The 7500-nt window shown below is 32.7% G+C and overlaps 1 long non-coding RNA gene across 1 annotated transcript in view; it reads right to left on the reverse strand.

Annotated features, from left to right (window-relative positions):
* Window positions 1-2839: 2839 nt before the first annotated feature.
* The window catches only part of LOC134277026 (uncharacterized), an 11501-nt gene continuing 6840 nt past the window's right edge, over window positions 2840-7500 (reverse strand). The window contains exon 3 of the long non-coding RNA XR_009994174.1: window positions 2840-2907. This is a non-coding gene — a long non-coding RNA (uncharacterized LOC134277026). The remainder of the gene's footprint in view (window positions 2908-7500) is intronic.

Below are 7500 nucleotides of genomic sequence, written 5' to 3' on the forward strand. Positions count from 1 at the left end.
TCATCTATTACTCTAACCAGTAAAACTATGTTTTAAAATATAAAAAATTATATGTTGTAATATTGCAGTTAAACCCTTGTGGCTAGTATGATACAAGCATTTTGTGCCAGTCAACATATAAAAAACAGCATTACATTCGAAGATGTTTCGAAGCTAAAGAAATTCACTTGATATGTAGATTGATAGATTCAGCATCATAATACAATATTAATCTACCAATACAAACAGCGAGACGTGGAGACTGGTCTTTCGGATGAGACCGTATAAACCGAGGTCCCGTGTCGCAGTAGTTGCTTGCACGTAAAAGATCCTTCCCTGCTCAATGGCCCTGAGTGCTGAGTATAGGACAAAATTTGCCGCTCTCCGCCGGCAAATGGTGGCGTCTCAATTTGCGTGAAAAATTCTTGAGAGGGACTTTAAACAATATTCAATAAATCAATCTACCAATACAATTACTTTTTGCATTAATGTTTTGTTCAATGAGAAACTCTAGACTCCGTTTAATATCAAGTAGAATCAGAAATTTTAAAATTCTTCGCCAAATCATTTTATTGATGACCAAAAACAGGAGTTCCATTTTTATTGAAGAGACGGTTGGCGCTGATGAAATACGAGTTAGCAAATATACACAGTACATAACAAAATTCGTATAAAATTTAAATTTCAAATATAGTCTATCCCCCCAAGTAACTGAAAACTTCAGTTCTTCATTGTCATTGAACAGTTTCCTGGAGAAAAGTTGCTTATATCAAGCATATTGTTTTCTGACAACTTTTCTGGTTAGTGTTTAAGGTAGGTACACTGTAATCGATGATTTTGATATTTTGAGCTAGGGCTGCATAGATTCCTTTGCAATCAAACCCCAATGAAAAAATGGGGCTGTCCTCTTTACGTTTCCTAAAATCTGGACCAATGACTGTCAATATGCCTCTTCCTAACTCCAAGGTCTGGAAAGAAAAATAATCAAATTTGAAAACCTTCAAGTGAATTTATTTTGACTATATACACTATATACATTATAGGATAATCATCCTAAAAATCCTATGCAAGCATAAATTGAATTTAAATAAAGTTACCAGTTCCAAAAGAAAATATATTGTTACAGTTGTTATGAATAGTAGTTTTTACTGACAGACTAAAATGATCAGTTTTTCCATTTTGAACTATAACAGTACTGTTAATTTTGGATTCCTATTTTTCGATCCTGGTTGCACACTAATCTGTTTTTTGCAGTGAAATGTGTTATGCTGGTTCTGAAATATCTATGAAATTATTTCTTTTGTACTCTATCAATAAAGTGTGACAAGTATAGTCAATATGTTCTGAAAATCCGGGAAAAAATTTAGCCAATTTTAACGTAAAATTGACACTTTTTTAGTAATATCTGAAAATTTTCATCATATACCCCCACATTTTGGTATTCTTTTCTAAATATTCAAGATAAATTTGACCTATTTGCTTAAAATTAGAAAAAGTTTAAGACTTTAAAATAATTTTCTTGCTTATTAAATTTTCAATGCCAGAAAATCACTGTTTTATTAGTGCAGAAAGGTCAAATAATTGATTATGCGAAGCACTTTGAAACTTTTTTCTTAGTCACAATTTTTAAGTGTCCTTTTTTAAACAAACTTGGAACTCATTTTGTTTCATGCTTTAATTGGATAAAAATATTGGTGAGAAAACGTCAAAAATTTAATTTTTAATTCAGACTCAAATTTCAGTGCAAGAAGGTCATATCAAATGTACTGTAGTGCCAAAAGAAGCGAATAAACCCCCATTTTTTGATTTGAATTTTAATTAAGCCATGAATGTAGAAACTAAAAATATACTTGGCAAAAAAAGTTTAAGACTTTAGATATGAGGATCGAATGTCGTTTAATAAAGGTTTGATTAAATAATTCGGTGATAACTTTTATGAAATAGGTAAACGATTGCTTGTTGTCAATTCAGGCACGTAGCAATAAGGGGTGGGGGTGCCTTTACTATTGAAAATGTCCATTGAAAGGTTGGTTGCCTCCCCCCCCCCTTCTTACCAGAGTAAAGAGATATGAAGAAGTAGTATTGTATACTATTGGAAGTGAAAGGAAGTTGGCATTGAAAAAAGTTGGCCTACTAGCCCCCCCCCCCCCCCCCCCCCCCCCCCCCCCCCCCCCCCCCCCCCCCCAAAAAAAATGATTTTTGAGTTCTGGCAATTTTTTCTTTCTTTTTTTTTTTGTTTGCTTGTCAACTTTTACAAGTAAGTAAAAAAAATTCTCTGGCTGGCCTCTCCCACTTTGAAAACCGATGTCAGCAGTTTATCAAAATTTGCCAGTAGCTTACATCCGCCAACCGAAAACGCTATCATTACTCATGTTTATCATATTTCATGGCTGTTAACACAAAATTGAAGTAGACTTTTAATCTAATGTTCAATATTTACTATATGATGACATCTTAATAAGGTTTAGGGACATCATCTTGTATATAATTTATTGTTGATAAAGGAGAAGAAACGAAGTTTGGTGCACCCATTTCGAAGTTTATTTGCAAAATGTATTATTTTTTTAAGAATGGATCAAGTATATCTGCTTGCAAATGTGTTTTAAGTGCATTTTCCTTATAATTATTTCATACATTACTAGCTTAAAAATCTAAGTAGAAAAGCACTGCTTACATAGATTGCGGTATTGCTAAAACTCAATATTTCTTTAAAATAAATTTGAAAATATTATCTTAAATGAGACCAAAATTTGTTGCAGATTTGAAATAAAGCTTACTTGGATAGGGTCGTTGGTAAACCTTGTGTCCCAATGATTGACTATTCCATTTTGTGATCCTGCGAAAACATTCCAGTAACCATCTGTCTTGACACAGTTGTATTTCATTGGGCCATACGAACTTTTAAAGGAATATTTTAAGGAGCATTGGCTGTAAGGTTAATTGAGAAAGCTTTTAAACAAAATACTTGAATGAAACATCCCAACATAACGAATAGTATTCAAGAACAAAAATCCATCTAATAATACAAAATAGGAGCAGAGCAAACACGGACCTATAAAAATTCAGAGGTGGGATCGGACACCATGGAGGATTGTACACTCCCTGTCGAACAGACATACTCACCTTGTGCCCCTTGTCATTATCAGGTATAAACGGAAAAATCCGTCCTGGACTACATGTAACGAAATGATGACTTTAAGGGAGACTGCTAAAAATCTTGTTTTATCAACTTGTTTGTCAATAATTTACCTCTTTTTAGAAATGTGTCATGTGTAGGGCATGTTATCCCATATAGAACTATAATTATAATTCAATAATATATTATACTCTTTTCAGGGGTCTGAGTGAAAAAAAAGGTTAGGTGATGGTTTACCCTATTGTGAGCTAGAATATTTTTTAACAAGAATCCGAAGAAACAAAACGTCACTGTATATCATACAATAATACAACAATGTATTAAGGTGAAATATGGTGTTTATGAACTGTTTTCGATCTCAGTAGTTCATTCAAACGCAACAAAAAATCAGAGGAAACGCTGTTTTATAAAGACAGATCTTAAATCAATATGTACATGTAAGAGAAGCACTAAAAAGAATTAAGTCTTTACAAGCACCTTTGTGGGTACAAAACACGATTTATAGCTCCAATGGAAGGGGTGCAATGCCTCAATTTCAATAAATAATGTATATTAAACGTCTTGTATATGCACAATGACACAATTAACAATTCTAAAATAATCATTTCGATAGATATGCAATAACCAACATATTATAGTTTGTGTATGAAAAAAGAAACGGATCCGAAAATTTATGACTCTTCATGAAGACCTCTTCTTGAGGTCCCAGGGACTATAAACATGTCATTGTAAAAATAAAAGGATTATAATTTTACCACTTTTAAGGAAGCGTTAAACACGAACATAAACTGTTTTTTGAACTTGGAGGAAAAAGTTTCAAAGGAAAGTGTCCATATTGATACTTTTTCATTCATTTATGACACAGGGTGCCTGCATTATTTCTGCAAGAAAAATGTTCAAAGACAATGGACTATAAGAGAGCAGAAATCGCTGCTGGTTAACTGCATGTAAATCGGGAAAATAAATGAAAATAATAGATTCAATTACTTCTTCTAGGACTTATATAATGCTAAAAATATGTCTTTTACACATTATGTAATTCACTGTAAAATTAACTTTTACATTTTTTTCCTCTTAGGGCAGATCACTTTTCCTATTTAAAATTATACTGTAAGTAGAGCGCTTTAGTACACAGTGTTAAGAACGTTTTTAATTTTTTTTTTTTTGGAATTCTAGTTCTTCTAAGACGGAGGCTCAAAGACATTTACATGTACATGTATCATGGCCATTTGTGCATTGTGCGAAAACATTTTAGACTAGATGCTGTCATGAGACAGTAATACCCGCACTAAGGTGTTTGCCTCTAAATGCACACTTCTTCATATTGGGCTTTACCAAGGAAAAAGTCAATATAATTCAATAATTTACATATTACATGTTTTATCAAATTGAGCATAATAAGCTCAGGTGACCATGTGACCCATGGGCCTCCATCTAATAAGTATTTCATATCCTTAATTCATTACTAGTCTGAATTAAACAACAGAATTAATTAATGATATAAATAAGGTTTGATAAAGGGGGGGGGAGGGGGTTATAAATTTTTGGCACATAATTGGAACTTTTTAAATCTATTTTCTCATATCTATAAATCAACAAATAATATTATTCAAATTAGTGTAAAGAGTTTTTGATGAATTTTTCAAAATGTGCAAAGTTTATTTATATTTGACAAGGCAGTTCTAAACTTCTTGAAAGCTGCCATAAAAGTCAACCCCCACCCCTCTCCCATCAACACACACACACAAACACACCTAATTTGCCTGTTTTTGAAAATAGGCCTAGATGGAAAGTTAAGATAAAACATCTTTCGTAAGTTATAATTTTCAATTTGTTCTTGCACTATACATGTATTTGAACACCTGCATCACATTGGGCTTCCGTCACGTACCCAACTTAAGTACTAGTTTTACCATTGGCATTATCATTTTTAGATTTCACTGCACGTGCAGTAGGCTACTAGTGTGGTATACACATCATTGCATATAGGAATTATTTCAATTTGTGTTTTAATTGGATTATATTTCATGAAGATTACAGGACCTAAATAATGACAATCGGTAAGTACAAAGTTTTGGTATAGATTTGGGTAAAATAGTCTGAAATGCAAACGGTTAGGTTCAAGTTTAAAGGATCAAAGGTCATCCGATGCTTTGACATTCTGAAGAGTTATCCCCCGTTATCAACGTTACATTCAGTTACAAGATCCAGGATTTTTTTCTGGGACTGGGACGGAGGGGGGTTTCCATACCAGAATTTCCTGAGAAGCTAAAAAAAAAGAAGTTATGTTTGGGTCTGTTTTCTAAGGTGGAGGGACACTTAGGGCATACAAAGTCATTTTTATTTCCTCCAGTATATATTATAGTCCTGCAAATTCCAAGGGGGGGGGGGGGTGAGAGGGCGATCAGCCAATCCACTCCCTGTCCCTGTAATGACAAATGATCATGTGACTCCTTAATAGTTGGAAAGTTTTTCCATTTGACTCTCCATAATTTTGTTTCTTGTGTTATTATGTTATGTAAATTTAATGGTATAAAGGTTATGAATTAACCCCTGGAGGTCATTCCCACTCCTAATGAGCTGGAAATGTTCACAATATGACTGCATTAAATTAAATAAAAGTGCATCAATGATAAGATTACTTGACATTTTTTTCATGAATTTGTGTCAACTTATCTTCTGGCGGCGGCCTAGAATAGGAATGAAAATCATTCAGAGATGGACCACATTAAACTATTTGTATAATTTTTTTTTTAATGTAATACAGGTAGTAGTTTGCATACATAAACAAACAGGGGTCTGGGAAGGGGTGAGGGGAAGGATCGAGTTAATATTTCTTTATGTCTTAATGGTTGAAAACTCCTAAAATGAATGTTGACCTCAAATCTAACTTGTCCTCATTATTTTTCAAGTGGTGGTGTCTCCATATGAGTGAAAAATTCCTGAGAGGGATGTTTAATAACAAACAAAATGACATAAAAACACAATATTGATTTGCGTTAAGAAATATGCAGGGGATTTTTTCCATCATAAATCTTCTTCTCAAGAACAGCAAGGGCATTATTGTCCCCCGTTTTGGGGAAAGGGAGGGGACGTTAAATCTCATTTGTCTGTCAGTTTGTACATTTTATTGACAGCTTTAACCTTGGTCATAACTTTTGAATAATAAGAGATACTGCTTTCCTATTTCACATGTACATTACCACAAAACTTTCTAAATATACGATGATTTTTTAACCCAAGTGAGACCTTGACCTTAAAGTTTTACCTACTTTCCAAAAAATAACATTTTAAATTGATCAATTTGAAAGAGAAAAGAAAGGGCATTCAAATTATACATGTTTATTACATGTGAAAAGACTTTTCTAAATATATCATTACTTTTGACTCTGTGACCTTGACCTAGAAGTTTAACCTACTTTTCAAAAATAGTATATTGTATATATAAATTTTGATTCAAAAGAGATATGACTTTTATATTTGACATGTACATTACCTGCAACAAAATGTTTCAGAACATGCTATGATTTTACCCCTTTGACCTAATTTTCAAAAATTGATATATGATATGGGTGCATATTCAATGACATAATATGCCATAAATTATGGCATCCCATTCACTAAATCACAGAAAGCAGAGGACCACAATTCTTTGAATTTGCTTGTATAATCTTGATAGATGGAAACATCGTCATATAATGTAGATTCAAGTTTTTTATGCCACACCATGATTAGGAATACATGTATAGTTTTTGTCATGTCCGTCCTCCACCCTTCCATCTGTCTTTCCATTGGGCTCAAAGAAACTTTCTAGATATTTTTATCAAAGTTCATATGTTAATGCATACTGATGTAAATATCCAACTGCAGCAATATTTTTTGACTTTGACTTTTCCTTTGACCTTCACGTAACTTTTCTTTAAAGAGGCTGGGTGGTTGCGGCCATTTTTAGAGTATTTTGATCTCCTTTAGAAGAAGAGCTCCATATAAAGGTATAATAAAAATGATAAAATGATCAAATTTTAAAACTAAAATTTATGAAATTTTTTTTTGCCAAATGATAGTTGACGGCTTAAGATATCATATCCCCAAATTTAAGTTATAACCGGTGGTTAATAAAAAAATAATTTGTTGACCCCCTAGCCTCCTTAAATTACTGTTTAGCTTTATTTTAAAGAAACCATTCAAGTTGTGTAATGAAACTTTACATGATGATACATACTTATGTAAGCTTTACAATACTTCACTCTTTTTTACCTTGACCTTTCCTGTGACCTTGACCTCACTTTTCTAAAATTAATGTCTAAATCAGTTTTGAGTAAACAATTCAAAATATATTTATCAAACTTCATATGCTGATACATACTGCTGAGAGCTATTAATAC

Source organism: Saccostrea cucullata, unplaced genomic scaffold (assembly GCF_032062105.1).
Source record: "Saccostrea cucullata isolate Sc308-1 unplaced genomic scaffold, CSIRO_AGI_Scuc_v1 ctg6850, whole genome shotgun sequence".
NCBI classification, from domain to species: domain Eukaryota; kingdom Metazoa; phylum Mollusca; class Bivalvia; order Ostreida; family Ostreidae; genus Saccostrea; species Saccostrea cuccullata.